At 45.9% G+C, this 17838-nt stretch overlaps 1 long non-coding RNA gene across 1 annotated transcript in view; it reads right to left on the bottom strand.

The window, feature by feature from the left end:
- Positions 1–2345: 2345 nt before the first annotated feature.
- Positions 2346–17838, bottom strand: part of LOC138528746 (uncharacterized) — a 90554-nt gene continuing 75061 nt past the window's right edge. The window contains exons 2-3 of the long non-coding RNA XR_011284221.1: positions 4407–4474; positions 2346–3853 (exon numbers count right to left, since the gene is read on the bottom strand). This is a non-coding gene — a long non-coding RNA (uncharacterized lncRNA). The remainder of the gene's footprint in view (positions 3854–4406; positions 4475–17838) is intronic.

Consider the following 17838-nt stretch of genomic DNA (forward strand, 5'->3'; position numbering starts at 1 on the left):
ATGATAAAGGGGGCATAAAATTGCCCTGCTTTGAGGTTTATTATTTGGCCAGTCAACTACAATATGTGGCTAAGTGGTGAACGGAAGACTCAACATCGGAGTCTAGATTGTTGAGGTCTGAATGTGTTCCGTTTTTTTTTAAAGAATGGATATGGCTCCCAAAACCAGAGCTAAAGGGAGGCACAAGGATGTTAGTACTGGGATGGAAGATGTGGCGCAAGGCTTGCCAGGTCATCAAGAACCCGACCCTGTGTTCTCCGCTCCGCAGGTGCCGCTAGTGGCATTGACCGGAAGTGTACTCGCAACTGAGGAAGACGATTCGTAAAACATTGGTAACCGGTGGGCATTGCAACGCTGGGAGATATATGGCAAGATGGGAGGGTAATGGAATTTAACGTATTGGTAGAAGAAACTGGCCTACACTCAGGGCAGTATATTACTTACACCAGATTGGTCCGGCGGGTGGAAGAGACATTGGCCCTCATTACAACTCAGGCGTTAAGGGTTAACGCCACCGTTAACCCTTAACGCCTGATTCCCACCTTAACGCCTGCTTTTTGCAGGCGTTAAGTTCCATGGTGCTAAGGCACCTTGGTGCTAATTACGGCACCGTAATTTACGGTGCCATAATTAGCGCCTTCCCCACTCCCATTATGCCCTATGGGGCAAAAATGGGAATGGGGAAGGGAAAATGGGAAATGGGGATTTACCGCCCCACTCACCTTGTAATGGGGCGGTAAATCCGCCATCCACCATGGTGTAAACGTAGTTTACACCATGGTGGTAAAGTTGGTGCACTTAGCACCTCAGTTGTAATGAGGGCCATGGTCTGAAATAGTGCTGGAAGGTCAACTCGACACGGCCATAGAAACAATTTATGATATCTCAGAGGGGGGACACAAGGTCTCCCGAATCTATGAACTGCTAATGTCCAGGGTGGGAAAGGAGGTGACCCAGCTGAGACGGGATTGGGAAGAGGAAGTTGGGGAGCCCATGAATGATGGGTTGTGGCTTAGGGTTCAGAGGTACCACAAGAAAGTGTCCAGGAATGCGAGACTGCAACAGATCCAGCTATATGTTACTCAGAGAGCGTAAATAACCCCCCAGAGGATTGCTCGATTCAAGAACGCAGGAATACAAACATGTCCTAAATGTGGGGAAGTGAACGCAGGGATGATACACATGTTCTGGGCATGCGCGGAAATTGGAAAATTCTGTGAAGAACTAGCCCACCGCTTAACCGAGAAAGGGATTGTACTAGATGTGAAATCTGTGTGGGCATGCGTGGTAGGGGTTTTTTCTAGACCGTGCAAACTGAAACACGAGAGTAAACTCAAGGACTTGGCCTATATACTGGCCAAGCACAGAATTGCCATGGGTTGAAAAGCAAACGATAGACCAAAAGTAGATGTTTGGTGGCATGATCTCCAGAAATGGGCAGAAGCGGAAACGGTGGTATGGAAGGAAGCGGCCTATACAGGGGGGATGAGGAAGCGGAAACTCTAATGGCCTGGAAACACTTAGTAGCTACACTGTCTGGGTCCACCCATGTCGGCCTAAGTGAACATGATTCCTCCGAAAATACAGAGGCGGAGGTACCCCTAGAGGGAACAACGGGAGATGGCTTATTGGGGTAGGCTCGAGTTTGAGGGAGGGTAATGGGGAGACAGTGGACATTTCACAATATTGTATATAATGCTTGCTTCATATGATATGCACTGTCGGGTTTGTTTTTTGCTTTGTTATTTTGTTGATTGGTTGATGTAAAAGTTAATACAAATATATATATTTTGTTTAAAACTTTGCCAATTCATCATGGGCCATGTTCCTTCTAATGCGTTGTTTTGATGGCAATTTCTATACACCACCTTATGACATGCTCCTTAGACACATTTTGCAGCTACCTTAAACCCATTGCTTTAAGTTTATGATGTAATTATGGATGAGGTCATAACCATAAGGTCAGTTACCATGTCACCCCCCTCTGGATAGCTGACATTGACAGAAAGGGTGCATGTGGCAATGAAAAAAAATAATTTCGCTAAGGGTAAAAAACAAGATTGGTGCTGTAGCACCTAGAAACCCCTATTCACACTTTAAGAGCTATAGTTTGCATGTAAGCTGCCTAAGAATATTGTGATTAATTGTTTCATAAGTACTAAATGCATACAAAATCATGTACATGTTTCTTAGAATATAGTGCACATATAAGTGTCTAGAATTATACTTGTAGGTGCTAGGAAAAATATAAAATGATGAAATGCATTTAATAAGAAGCATTCAGATAAATTCCTGCCGCTGGTCATGGCCTCAATATATAAAGGTGGAGGTTTGGTAGACACATTTCTACTCAGCATCCAGCACAAAGTATTTTTTGATTTTCTCGCTCAACAATGGACTTTGTGATCTTAAACTTATGAGTGCATATGTAGATAGTCCAAAGTTTAAACTGGTGGTCTTTTAGGTACATCAATACATGAGTCCCTTTTTCACTTACCATGATGCTAAAGGTAAAATCCTCCAGTGTGTAAGTGTGATGTGTGCTTACACTTTGGCCTTGAGGTAAAATGTACAATTTCAGTTCATTGGAAGCAGATTGCGGTTCAAATTTAGCTAGATTCAGCAATACCGCAGGCTCTCTGAACTCAGGATGAGCTGCCAATATTTGCTTGAGGCGTGCCAAAAAACACAGTGATGTCGAAAACAGAATTTAAGTTCGAGATTTCTGCTATCTATGGGGTAGCTGTCTCCTCTTCTCCTGCATTCGATGGGGAGCCTTAAGGGGTAATCCTATGTATTTTTAGCACCAGGCAAAAAAAAAGGTTGTCTCCAAGAAACAGTCGGCTCCAGAGGTCAAAGCGTCCGAGATAAAACAGGTGTCATCCTGTGTTCAGCTTGAATTAGGCTTTGCAAATTGGGCATCTGTTCCACATTGTTTTGCAATGGTACTGATGGAGTCATCGGGACATATTCTTCGTTTTTGTCCTGTGGGCGATTTGTCATCCTCAGACAGGTACCCATAACAAGCCTCAATGGATAGCGGGATATCTATAAAGTCACAGTAAAACACTTGAGGGAAAAATCTCTGGATTCCACCCACGTCTCTGTGATCTGATAGAGTTTTAGACAGTCGATCTTGCCAAGACGCAACTGTGCTGTGTGTGACTCTGACCCCCAAGTTCCTGGTGAGGAGTAACTCCTTCGAACACACCACACACTTGGCAATGGCTATGAACATTGATTTGATACTAATTAAGGACAAAATAAAATGTTCAAATTGAGAACATTGCTCAAAGCCAAGGTGTCTGCACAGTTCAGCTCTGAAAGGAAATGGATCAGCTACAAGGCTCTGGATGCAGAGGTCACTCATGATTTAGTGTTTAGCACAGCATAGGAGTGAAATTCCAAGTATGGCAAGTATCACAAGCTGTCAACTGGTCGGCGAGAATGTCAATGTTCTAATAAATGCGTTGAATGCCAGGCCTTTTATCAGCACTTTAGTAGCAAACACAGTGACCGCAGTGAAAGCTGAATTTATGGCTGTTATCTGGGAACTGTAAATTAAGGCTTGAATGGCCCCTTGCATTATATCCTGACAGGCCAGGAGAGATACAATCTGTTTAACCACTTTGGAGAGTGTGTATTTTCTACACACCTTCTTGCTGCACCACAATTATGTATGAACAAAGTTCCACAATCACATGATGATCCAATTAGTTTTGGTTATTGCCCCTTTCCGATTACACGTGTTTCGGCATTAACTATGCCTTTTTCAAATCAGGGCATATCTATAATCTCCAATAAGTGAGAGAATGGGTACGAACAAAGTAAACATTCATGCCATATTGTAAAACTAAAAATATAAACAGCATAGTGAAAATGAGAATGTCAGAATATGAATGCAAAATAAAAATAAATAATGATAAAAGACATCCCCCCCAATGGGGACAACGTCCAACACCCCCATGGGGCAAAAATCCCAAAACATTACAGGCAAATATAATAAACAATCATATTGTCATCATATGATCATGTTAAAAAAACAACATAGAATAAAAGTAGCAACAATAGTACAAAAAACATGAGAAAATCCCAAATGGGACCAGAAATTGGCAATGGAGAGACCGAGATTAGGGGTGGGGGGTCAGGGAGGAAAATGAGGAATTGGAGAAAAATATATATAACAAATGGGGAAAGAAACATTCAAAAATAACAATTAGTGCATTGTCTTAGTGATTTTAAAAAGCATGAGGGCATTTTACATGTTGCATACATATCAAACATTTCCATAAAGAATTGAGACTGGGTTCATTTGCAAATTGTATATATATGCGTTACTCTATCTGTCCCATGACTCCTGTCCTGTCCCACTTTACATAATGTAATAGTTCAAAGAGTTCCCTTACCCTTCAGCGTTATTCATATATGCATGTTTGTAGAGATGTTGAGATAGAACTGGGGTAAATCCCATCTGCTGCAAAACAACAAGAAAAAATAACACTTAAAAGCCATGTGGCATATGATGGTATTTACTGATTTATCCATCTTGACATTGTGTTGTGTGTCCCTATATTGATTTTAAGCCGTGCGTAAGCTTAAACACTTGTGGCTGTGTTTAATTACTTGCACTGACGGTCTGTAAGAAGGGCCAAATGGAGTATTGTCATGGATGTTCTCCATGACCCAATCTCCCACCTTGAGGGTGGCGTCAGGAGAGGCATTGGCAGCTTCCTCCTGGAGAGATTCCCTCAGCAGCGTTATTGCCAGCAGTTGTTCTTGTCTGGAGGGAGGACTGGGGAGTGTGTAGATCAGGCATGAACATGTGTCTCCCAGAAAAGAGTTCAAATGGCGTCTTACCCCTGCATAAATACTGACGTGGTAAATTATTGAAACTTCTTATTAATAGTGGCATATGGTCCAGCCAGTTACCCCATAGCACAATTTTATGGAGTGATTTGCCCTCTCTATTATACCATTGTCCTTGAACAAAACAAATTAGAAAAATGCAGTGTTAATCCCCAAGCCTCTACGGCCTTTCTCAGGGCCCAGCCTGTGAAAGCTGGACCATTATCAGCTTGGAATGCCTGAGTTGCTGTCATGACTACTACACCCTAGTGTGCCTGTTTGACCAATTTGCAGTCTGCTCTCTCCTGAGGAATCCCTGTACAAGAATCCATTATTACTAGAATATATTTGTATCTATGTACTGCTAGTAGTGGGCCTATGTGATCCAAGTATTGAATCTCAAAAGGAGAGTTTGCCTTTCTTAAAGGAGCTTTCCAAGGCTTTTTACTGTGAACCACAGTGGTTTTTAGACATGCGTTCCATTTTGCTATTTTTACTTTAACCTGTTGCCTCAAACCTGGCCACCAATGCCTATCAAGAAGCAGCTTTGGGGTCAGAGTAACCCCAAAATGGGTAGATGCAAGTCCAGCATGAGTGGTAGCTATCGTATTCTCTCAGTCTGCTTCAATAGGGATTAATTGTTGAATAGGATCTCCCTTTCACATGGGAATTGTGACTACTGCTTTGATATTCTCTATATCATAAATATAATTACATGCAAACCCCTCTGGCCTGAGTAGGATACCCAACATGTTTCTTTAATTGCCTCATCAATTGCAGACGCTGAGCGAGTTATAGCTGCTACTATTTTTCACACTGTGTATTCTTCGGCATATTTATCCGCGAATGCATTTCCAATGCTATGAACGTGCCCTTGTGTATGTGCTCTAATGTGCATCACCCATAATAAAGGGTGAATCTGCTTCAGGTCCCAAACATGTTTCCCGAGCTGTCTGTAAGAACAGTTGTATGCCTGTTGTCATGTCTCCTAGGTGTTTGGTTACAATGTCAAAATGTATACAATTTATATCATGCGTAAAAGGCCCTGTGATGGTTGCACATGCAGCTGCAATTTTCAAATGTGTTCCAACAGCTGGAATTGCTGATCCATCACAATTAATTACTTGGTGAAAATCAAATAATGGGATTTCGGGCAACGTTGTGTTTGGCTCTGTAGCCATTGTCCGTGTTAAATCACTCATCCTTGTTAATTCTGCTTTATAATGATATTTTACATCTGGGGCACAGTGAGTCGCTGCCCACTGTACCCATTTAGTGTGCAATGTTTTTGCATTGGGCATTCTAGCTCATGTGGCAGCCTCAAGTTGAACTAAAGGTGTGTTTATGTGCATAGTTATATTGGCTGCTAGGGGGGGGCACTCTTTCCAAAAAATGACCTGGACTGCCATGAGGACTTTTTCCTCTGAATTAAATCTCAATTCAGGAGTGGAATATACATGTGATTTATAAGCAATTGGTTTAGTCTCCCCTAAATTACAAACAGTATACGTAAATGCATTATCGCCTGCTATCATATCTAGGTCCTTATCTGTGTTTCTGTTTTACAATGGAAAAGTTAGTTATATTGGCCGCTAGGGGGGGCGCTCATTCTGAATAATGATCTAGACTGCCATGAGGACTTTTCCCTCTGAATTAAATCTTAATTCAGGAGTGGACTATACATGTGATTTATAAGCAATTGGTTTAGTCTCCCCTAAATTACAAACAGTATACGTAAATGCATTATCGCCTGCTATCATATCTAGATCCTTATCTGTATTTCTGTCTTGCAAAGGACAAGTTTGTGCCATCAGTGAGTACATATGCTGCAAAATGTAAGTGTGCTCTGACAACCAGTGAGCTACTTTGACATTTAGTTTTAGTTTTATCAAAGCATACAACAGTTTCACTGGCTTTACGAAATTGAACACGTAATATCTGCCAAAACTTAAAAGACCTGCAATTGTCTAAGAGTGTTAGGTTGGAGTATTCCGGCACAAGAAAATCAAGTGACAGGCATCTGCCCTCATCAGTGAGAGTGAAACCCAGGAAGGTGACCCAACTGTGAGCTATTTTTGATTTCTTGAAGTTAAACAAGTACCTTTGTGGCAGCCAACGTGCAAACTGCTAAATCCACTTGCTGCAAGTGTTCATGTAAGATAAATGTCATCTACATATTCCCATCAGTTAGGAATATCTTCTAACAGACTCTGAGTTCTGCTTGATGAGGTGCTGGGTGAATTCTTATACCCCTGTATAATTATTTTGAACAGAAAAGGCGTCCTCTTAAAAGTGAATGCAGTGTATTTCTGGCTTTCCGCACTTAAAGGTTGTATAAAATATCCATTTCCTAGATCAAGGTTTGTTTTGTATTTGCATCTGTACTGGTTGACTAAAAGCTCTGAATCTGAATTGTGCTGATTTGGACTTACTCTCTTTTAGAATGTGTGTTTACAATGTGACAGTCTAGGTCCAAACGGTAAGTACTATCCGGTTTCGAAATAGGCAAAATCTGAGTATTATTTCGGCTTGCTTGCTTTATAATCACCCCTTGGTTCACTAGTTGGTCCACTATTATTTGTATGTGTGGCATTGCTTGTGGCTTAATGGCATACTGTCTCTGTGTGGAGGTGGTGTTAACATAGGGATTAAGTGTGCTGGATATTCCAGATCATGTCCCACATGATTTTTAAATGGTTGCACTTTACCCAGCGCCGGCCATTCTTTTGCATACTTTTGTACTGTTCCTCCACTCACTTCCTTTGAAAAGGTAGGTATCACTAGTTGTTTACTTTTAGGCACTTGTCTCACATACAATGGTGGCCAATCCCGGAGTGCCGAAAACCCTTTATATTGGATATTTAACTGTGGCCAAGACAGTGCTTCAATTACTTAGGGATGTTCACCTTCCAGCTGAATGGTTACAAAATGTACTTCATTATTTGCTAACATTTGCCCAGTGGGTGTAGTTATCTCTGCATTTTTATGTGTCTTGGTGTGCTCCAACAATGCTTTGTGACTGCATTAAAATATAGAAATGTCAGACCCAGAATCTAAGAGGACTTCTAGCCACCCAGGGCGATGCCTTGTCTTGCGAATGATTAGATGAATGTGCAGACTCTGCATTTTGTTCCACTTGAAGGGCTGCAGTATGCTTCCTTTCAATTTTCACATCTTTCCCCTCAGCCTTAGCCTGTGGGGAATGAGATGAGCCCTTCTCAGAACCATATTTTTGTGGACTTCTCATTTGTTTTCTATTCCTGAAATCATAGTCTGTTGGTCTAAAATGAGGCTGCCCTCTAGGCTTACCCAAAGTTCTTTTACCCATGTGAGCGACTTACTACTGAGGGACATCCCTGTCTCCTGTAGCTTTTCCATTATTTCGTTCATGGTCTGGGTATTTTTCTTCCTCTATTGGAGGAAGCTAATGGCGGCGTGTTCTCCACTCCAACTCCCTTGAAACGATCCACCACCTCTTGAGAGTCTCCCTTGCTGGTGTACTTCTTTGTCTGTGTACTATCTTTGTTAGGCTTTTTCTGTGCCTCTACAGGACTCCTGCCCAGGGGATATCTGCCTAGTGATTGATAAGTGGATGTCACTATGTCCCCAAATGGCTCCCTTTTTTCTTGCTCATTTTGGAGGGACAACTTTCTATGAACTTCTAATCGTGCAGGTTGTCCTTTCAACTATGGTAGAATTATGCTCTCAACCATTCAATAAATATTAGATGCTATGGAAAAGGCCCAGATTCATGGCTTTAGCAGTACCCCATTTTCCCATAATGTCTCCCAATATTGATGATAAGGATGAGATGGATGGAGTGCTTAGAAGCTGCAAGTACAGCCAGCTATACATTGAAATCCACCTGTCACATCCTGCTAAAGGGGGTGGCCATACGGAAGAAACATGTCTAAAGCCATGTGTTTTTGTTAAGGTGTAACTTGTGCATAGGCTTTCAGCTGTCCTCGTTTTTCTGAATACCATCTGGGTATGTCCTATTTTCTGGAAGGGCAAGACCCAATATGATTCTCAATGTCTGTAACTGCACCCCTCCTGCCTCTGTCCATCCTTGTGGTTGCTGAGCAGCTGCTATGCTGTAAGTGCAGCATAATGTAATGCAAGGTTTCGCACAATGTCAAAATGTGCAGGCAGGAGTTCATAGTCTGCTTGCAAAAAGGGCCCTATACGATTTGGATGAAAATGGGCTAAGAATTCTAGGGACAGGTCGGATGTGGCTAACCGTTCATGCCTAGCATTAGTTTGTGGATAAACTATATTACCAATGTCAGGGCTGAACTCGGATCTATGTACTATAAAATAGCCCACCTCTCAAGAAGTGAAAGCATGTTGTCATTAAATCAAGTTTATTTTACAACGTTGCTGGGAGAGAGGCTAGAAAACTCCTTGGAGATTTAACTCACCTGAGTCTCCCTGAACCACAGAACAGCTACAGTATATATATACATTTCAAGAACAGTTAACACCCTCCCACATTTCCCTAATTTTCCCTTACAAGTCATTACCCAAAATACAAATGGGTTGGCCGTACACAAGGAAATCTAACACCCCCAACCTCGTGGCTGCCTTAACTGTGGGACCACCCCCTCAGACATACAATTTTCATGACATTGCAAATACAAACCCAACACTCTTCTTTGGCTTCTTCCTACAAGACACACAACTCTAACATGGCATACAATACATTTTTAGTACTTCTTCCACTTGGTCACAGACCTGAAATACTAAATCTGACACACATGGTTTATGTATGGACACTTTATAAGGCTGTAGGGAACTAACAAATGGCTCTTTTGATCGGGCACTAACTCGTTTCTCCAAGCACTCTGACACTCTGGATATTTATTCTTGGCGTCCTCTCGCCTTTTCATTGTGCGCGACTACCTGTTCAATCCATTTGGCATCTGATCCCATTATAATATTTTTTCCTGCTAATCTATTTGACCTTCTCATAGGGCCGCGGTTATTTCTGCTCCAAGTCCACCTTTTATAGTTTTAGCCACTAACCCTAGATTATTAGTGCCAGGTGGCCAATGCTTCTTTGGCCACTCACTCAACAATTTCTAAGCCAAGTCCTGGGCCCATGCTCTTCATTCTATTTCAGATCGAAATAGCCATTCCCATGTGGTTGCAGCTGTCTTTCTGCTAACCGATACTTTCTCCCTCGACCAGACAGTTTTCCCAAACCAGAATGTGTGCATGTTTATTTGTATGCATGTGTGTTCAAAACCACTCAAAACTACTGCATCCCCTCATAATGGATTCCCCATTCAAGAGCCTTTTTCCAATTAATATGAAGCTTCTGTGCAATAAATCTCATTGTGCTCCAATGTTATATTCAGAACAGACAATGAAGTGCCCACCAATTGTTACTCCTGTCCCCCGCACACCTGTAGATACTGGGTACCAGTCAATATGTAAATGTCATCTGGATTATTTAAATACAGGACCCACCTACAAAAGAGAGCCACATTTTTCCATACCATTACAATTCAAACATTTTAGACTTTGAGTGAAAAAAACACACACTTTCACTATATTCTTTTTAAGTATATTTCATATGCTCATAATAAAACATTCAAGCATAACTTCTTCAGATATGAAACACAATTGTACCTACAAGCATCAGGCACTTCATGGAGTCCTTTATGGCCCCAGCAAATGCAAATCTTTTCATGTTTCATTTTGAAACAGAACATGTGCTAGAGCATCCAATCTGGTCATCCAGAATAGTACTATGGAAACGTTTTATAGACAACATTTTTGTTGTCTGGAGAAGAGACAGACATTTACTAAGGGAATTCCTGACCTTCTTTGACAACATACACGATCGTATCAAGATTACGATGGAGTTAGGAACATTTCTTGGATGTGGAATTAGAACTTAAAGAGGGGCAGTTGATAACATACATATTTCATGAACCCAGAGACGTCAACAATTCTCTTCCCTACTTGAGTCAACATCCTAGACATCTGAAAGATAACCTCCCATATAGTCCATTTTTACAATTGAAACTAATGGTATTCAACGAAGAAACATTGAAAGTGAAGAGTGATAAGATGGTGACTCGATATAAAGACAGAGGATATCCTGCTAACATCATAGAGACTGCACAAGAGAGAACTATCAATCTGAAAAGAGAGGAGTTATTTACTCCAAAGAACAAGAAAGGTGAAATACCCTTTCTGTACACGCTAACAATTTCAAGCCAAAGTCACCAGGTAACAAGACTGAAAGGAAGAATTGGAGACTGATTGAATTAGACCCTCATCTCCGCAGACTTTTTTCCCATCCACCCCTCATTGCTTACAAAAGAGGAAGAACCTACGTGATCAAGTAGTGAAGACAGAAAAAAACAGATGGATACACAACCTACATTAGGAAAGAAGAAAAGTGACACTTTCCTGTGTTTGCAATGTGGCAATTGCAATAATATTACGAAGGGAAACTATGTCAGACACCCTTGTTCAGGGCAAAAGATCAAACTAAAGGACTTCGCTACATGCAACTCAAGATCACTCATCTATGTACTAAGTTGCCCTTATAGGATATATTATGTGCGACAAACAACATGTAGAGCCAAACAACATTGGAAAAAGAACAAGATCCACATCTGCACAAGAAACACAAAATTGCCAGTAGCTAGACATTGTATTGTATTAAGACACACTATTGCGCAGTTCAACTGTATCATACTTGAGATAGTCCACAGACCACCAAAAGGGGTGAAATATAGGAAAGAAATTGAACCAAAAGGGAGCTCTACTGGATAGAAAACTAGACAGTTTAACCCCAAATGAAATGAACAAAGACTTTCCTCTGGGATTTTTTTGAGATATCCTTCAACATATTCTGTAATGTATTGGATTGCTAATTTAGATCACTCTTTATGGAAATCAAATATGATAGAGTGTGAGCATGGTGACTACTAGTACTTGTCCAACCTTAGAGGATCCATTTATATAGGTAATAGTCATTAATCCACTAGTACACACATCTAACCCCACCACCCCCTTTATCATGATTTACAATAGCCTCTTTAGAATGAGGCAGTTTCCCATTGATAGTAGAGTTAAACTTGTGTGTAGGCATACAGTCACACAGGGCTCCTTACCCCTTTCCAATTAGTGAATGTTGGCATTGTTGCAATTTTATACAAAAAGCTTTTTATATGTATTGTCAATCATTTTAGTTTACCTCTTGTAACGATAGTGGATTACTGATTTTGCAGCATTCGTTTTCCATAAATTACATTTGAGTATGCATAGTTCCCCTTGTGTTGATATCCTGCTCGCATAAGTCTTATGATGATTTTACAGAACACTTTACATGAGGATTAGCAATCTAACAGCAGCATATGAACTAATGAGTGAATAACAGGCATACACCATAGTAACAATGGATATGCATTGTCATATTCACCAACAAGAGCACATAAGGTACGGGTATTATTTACTAATAAGATCCCCCGACAACCAAGCGACCTGGATGTATAACCAAACAGCAATTGATTGCAGATCGCACTTGCAGCATGCTAATATTTACCTATCACATAGCCCGGGATCTAGAATGCCTGGACGACCACAATATAAATAGCAGACATTTATATTCCTTTACACATGGTGCTTGACTGCAGAACGCATGAAAACGATCGCAGCGTGGGGGCGCTGTTGCGCACAAGAGGAAATGGTCGCTCCCGTGTGAGCTCCGGTGGAATCCAGAGCCGAAATTCCAGTATAATCATAAATAGGAACCGGTTCTTCAAGAATCCAGCGTAGAACGTGTCGCAACAGCCACAGATCAGGCACACGAAGTCTGGTGACAAGAGGTTGAGGGATTTCGGATTTACAGCACTATTTAGGTCCCACGCGCTGTGAGAGACGAGGGCCGGAGACACGCCGAGGGCTGAGGGCAGGAGCTCGGTGTCAACCAGCGCGAGGGGCGGCTGAGGAACATGCGGCCCGCCAACGCCTGGAGGTGAGTCGTGGGTGCTCCGGTTCCAGTTGAGCCCCTGCAGAACCCCCAAACACACTGCTGGTACTATACTGAAAGAGGCGAGACCTGGGGACGCCCGGTATCGGCACTGATAAGGTGAGAAGAGGTTGTGCGTCCCGCTATGCCCCGGAGCCCCGAGCATGGCTGCATGGTGACCCCTTTGGACAATTAGAGGCCCCGCGGGGGTGGGCTGGGAGACTCAGCTGCTATTGGGTGGGCACGGGGCCCCCCGAAGACCAGAAAATGCTCCAGCCGGTGGGGGGTGTGGCAGGAGATTACCCCCCCTTGCCGGCGAAGGTCAGGTCATCCCGCCGCCCCCCTGGACAAGGCTCAACACTTCCACAGGGATCGGGACGGACCACACCCAATCCTGCTGCCACACGTGGGACCAACATTGGCGGAACGTGCAGGAGCGGGTCATTCCCACTCCGAATCTACATACGGCATCAACTTGAAAGAAATCGAGCAGATACCAGCTAAAATCCACCCACTGCCAAGCAACCCCCAAAGAGAAGAGACGCTGGCCCATACATGTGCTCATCCGAAGTAGGTGAGAGGAGACAACTGAGTAGACATTAAGGAACCCCTGCAGGGAAAAACAATCTGAAGCCAGGCAACTGAAGAGCCCAAAGACTACATTTGGCCCTCAGGCGACGAACAGCAAAGGGGGGCACTCCCCCCGCTTGAATCAAGGATCAGGGAAGTGCAAAGACACATAGCACGGACTATAAACTCATAACCCCATCGCACCTGGGTAGTAGTAGGAACCCATTGAAGAGGAAAGGGGCGTCTAGGATACAGTTCCAGAACACTCTAGAGGTGTGCCCCTTCCGCACAGGACCAACGCAAGTTCATACCTTGTTGACAACGAACCAGCCCCTAAGTCACACCAGTAGCTACAGCAAATCCACACAGTGGCTGGGGGCTGGCTGCAAGAAAGAACTGCTAGTAATGAGATTAAAGCACAGATGATACTAACTCTCGTGGGTGCGCAGAATCACCTCAAATGACAAACCTAGCACCCCACACGGGGTCAGCTTTAGCTCCACTCCACTCCCACCAGGTATAGAAGACGTGCAAGGGCGGAGTGCAGAGCTAACTCCCTGGATACATCCCCTCTAAGAAAGAACGATGCCCAAGAGCTTTGGTCCCAAGAAGGGTAAAGGAACCATTGACAAATACACAATAGTTATACAGAAATATATGGAACTAGAGATGGACGAGGAAACACCCTCACAGGAACAACAGGCCTCCGCAGTACCGATGATGGACCCTAAGGCGGTCTTTCTAGCCATGCAACAGGGCTTCTCAGCCCTCAACTATAAAGTGGATGGGATAACAGCAAATGTGGCTTCCATCAAAAAACTAGATAAAACGGGGGCGTGGCCAACTGCGCGATGCAGTAGACGTGTGCTCTCGGAGCTCCCGCGACCGCGGCCCAACATCCTGCTACATTCGACCATTTGCAGTGCTTGGGGGACCCCCAAGATAAGCCCCCCCAGTGCCCGATACCCTGGAGCGCATCTGGGGCGATTTCCAGCCCGAAACGCCCAGGAACCGCGGAGACAGCAGCGAATGTGGGGAACGCCGGTGCGGCCCGCGGAGGAAACAAGATGGCCGCCGGGGTGCGCTCTGGGTGAGGAGCGGGTCATCTCTGCATCTCCGTAGCCGGCGGGGACGAAGAGCCAGAGTGCCTGTGCGGGTTGGAGGCGCAGGCGAGCCCCCCGAGGGAACCTGTGAGGGGAGCCGCCCGCCCGATCGAAGAAAGGAGCGGACAGCTGAACGCTGCGAGGGAGTCCCGTGCACTGCCGAGGCGGCCCCGCCGGTGAGTGCCTGCTGCTGTTGCTGGGGGGTCCCTGCGCGAGACTCATCCCGCCTGCTCGGGAGACCCCAAATTCGGTGGGAATCCCGAAACCCGACTTCATCCTGAGAAGCCGGCACGAGCACCGGACACAACTCCCCCCCGAGAGCAGACATCTTGAAATCTGCTGGCCCGCTGCGCGGGCTGAACCATCCGGCGGGGCCCACGCCTCCGCGAGGCTTTGTTTGCTCCCCCCCCGACCCCTGGGAGATACTAGGTGATAACGTTGAGGGAGAAGGCGGCCCTGGGGCGCGCCGCCGGGCAACGCCTGGAGAGACGGCTGGGGGTTTCTGCTGCAGCCGAAGGGGCCATTCGGGTCTCTCCTGCCCCCCCTGGAACTACAAGCACCGAGGATCTAATAACAGAAGGTGGGGATACGCCGATACGCGGCCTCCATCCCAACGGGGTATAACAACCCCCTAGCGCCGGTGGTCGGTCCAACACATCCACTGACACGAGTTCGCCACCCGGCTCTCTACGCCCTTCCCTTCCCCCCACCCGCCTCGGTCGGGGGGGCTGCCCGCGTCCACAGAAGGTGTGGGCAGCGCTCATAACCCAGCGCAACTGTCCTGGTGGGGCTGAACCAGTGTGCAAGAGGGCGCCCGTGAGGCAGTGACCATGGGGAAAGACAAGATTAGAAGACCGGCCACGCAAAACAGAATCGACCAATATACGGTTCCCCCATCGCAACCTCCTGACACTCCACTGCTGCCGTCGGTCGAAGAGGACTCCGCATCTGGGCTCTCCCTAAGGGATGTCATGGCAGCTATAGCGGACTCCCGCTCATCGATGGAGCAAAAGATGGACGGAATCAGTCTCGACGTGTCCCTCCTCCGACATGACCTGCAGAAACTATCGGCACGCACTGGGGAGGCGGAGCAGCGCATCTCCAACACGGAGGACGGGTTGCAAGTAATACAACAACAGCTCCAAGGAGTCACCGCCAAACTTAAAACTCTGGAAGCCAAAGTCGAAGAAGGGGAGGGCAGATCCAGGCGCAATAATATCCGCATCCTCGGTATCCCCGAGAAAGCTGAAGGCCCCTGTATGGAGCTTTTCTTGGAGCAATGGCTGATGGACCTGTTCGACCAACGATCCTTTTCTAAATTCTTCTCTGTAGAGAGGGCACACCGAATGCCCACTGGCAGACCAGTGCCTGGTGCTCCACCGCGAACGGTGATAGCAAAGCTACTGAACTACCGAGACCGAGACGCGCTGCTGCACCTCACACGAACCAAGGGCACGACCACATTCAACGGGTCCAAGATAGCCTTCTTTCCGGACTATACCCGTGAGGTCCAGAAAGCGAGGCAATCCTTTGAGAAGCTGAAGCGACAGCTGCAAGCGATGGGAGTCAAGTACGGCCTGCTCTTCCCAGCCCAGCTGAAAATATATTACAGGGGTACAACAGTCCACTTCAACGACCCAAGGGAGGCCTGGCGTTGGGCAGAGCAGCACATAGAAGGGGACTGGTCGGCGCCCCGGCCCAACAGGGACAGAAATCCTAGACCACCACCGGCACATCCTCCACATCCTCCGGATCCGGGTCAACCACCCTCACCGAACCAACCGGCGGCGGCCGAAGATTGAACAGGATTGCTCCTTACGGAGGGGTCTGCCCCCACAAGCGGGAGCACGCCCAAATTGATGTTGCAGGGGGTGTGGGAGAGTACCACAGCACTGCTATAAGTTGTCTAGGTCATTAATAGTGCGGTCTGCGGGGGCACTTCTTCCGTTGCAAGTGGGGAAAGCAACGGGGGCCCCCCCCCTCCATTCGTTAACTTCTTCTAGTGTTAATCTGTACAAGGGTTTGTAAGGCTGTCACCTTACGTTGTTGAGGGTCAGCGATGTTGGGGCGACAGGTACTTCGTGTTGGGGTGGAGTATGGGGTGGGGGTGGGAAAGGAAAGTTTCAATGGGTTCACTGTTACCCCGGGAGCAACGCGTCTCCGCAAGCTCCGAGGTTTGTTGAAGTTGAAGGTCACGGCAACACGAGGCTACAAATGGTTCAGGCAGCACATCACTCAGCATTCATGGCACATACTGCGATACACCACTGTTGACGGGGATGCCCTCCTCGGAATACACCTGGTCAATCTCTTGTGTGAGTCCTTAGATGGCACCTTTACAACCCCAGTCGACTCCGACTGAACATCCCAAGTCTCTCAAGGTGCTCACCTGGAACGTAAATGGGATGGGCTCGGCGATCAAGAGGCGCTTGATTAAACATATTCTCAGTAGACACTCCCCCGATGTGGCCCTGCTATCCGAAACCCACTTGGCGGGTTCGAAATGTTTGCATTTCCAACGCACAAACTACAGGGCTGCCTTCCATGCGGGATATACAATGGGATCCAGGGGCACTCTCATCCTCATACACAAACGTGTCCCTTTCACCCTCCAGTGCTTAGAGCAAGACCCACTGGGCCGCTATGTGCTGATCCTTGGTACGCTTGGGAACGTAAGGGTCGCCTTTGTCTCGGTGTACTCCCCGCCCGGACTGGGGCAGGAGCTACTGGACGAATTGACTGCCCTCATAGGTAAACACCAACCTGACGAGCTGTTTCTGGGTGGAGACTTTAATGATGTCATGTGCAATTCCACTGATCGTACACATCTCAGACATCGCAACCCGGACACCCCCACAAAGCTCTCTACCTTTGCTTCTGCCTTGGGCCTGGGTGATGTATGGCGGGAACTGCACCCGGACGTCAGGGGATACTCCTTCCACTCTGGTGCCCACGGTTCCCTCTCCAGAATTGATTATCTCTTTGTTCCACATACAGATCTCTATAAGGCAACGGCGGCGGAATTCCTTCCCCGGGGCATCTCAGACCACTCGCCTCTGCTGGTGGAGATCCGCACGCGGGGTGTTTCCCCCCCTAGGACATGGAGACTGAATACTTACTATCTGGGTTCCCCCGAACTTGTTGATCACCTCACTGAAGTCTCTACCGAGTATTTTGAAATTAATGACAACGGAGAACAGGATCCAGTGGTGGTTTGGGAGGCCTATAAGACCGTTTTGCGGGGTGCCTTAATCTCCTGGGTGGCAAATAATAGGCGAGAGAGGCTCCGGGAAGTAACAGAGGCGGAGGGTGAACTGGCCCAATGTGAGA

The sequence above is a fragment of the Ambystoma mexicanum genome, chromosome 7q (genome assembly GCF_040938575.1).
Source record: "Ambystoma mexicanum isolate Mex_15411 chromosome 7q, UKY_AmexF1_1, whole genome shotgun sequence".
NCBI lineage: Eukaryota > Metazoa > Chordata > Amphibia > Caudata > Ambystomatidae > Ambystoma > Ambystoma mexicanum.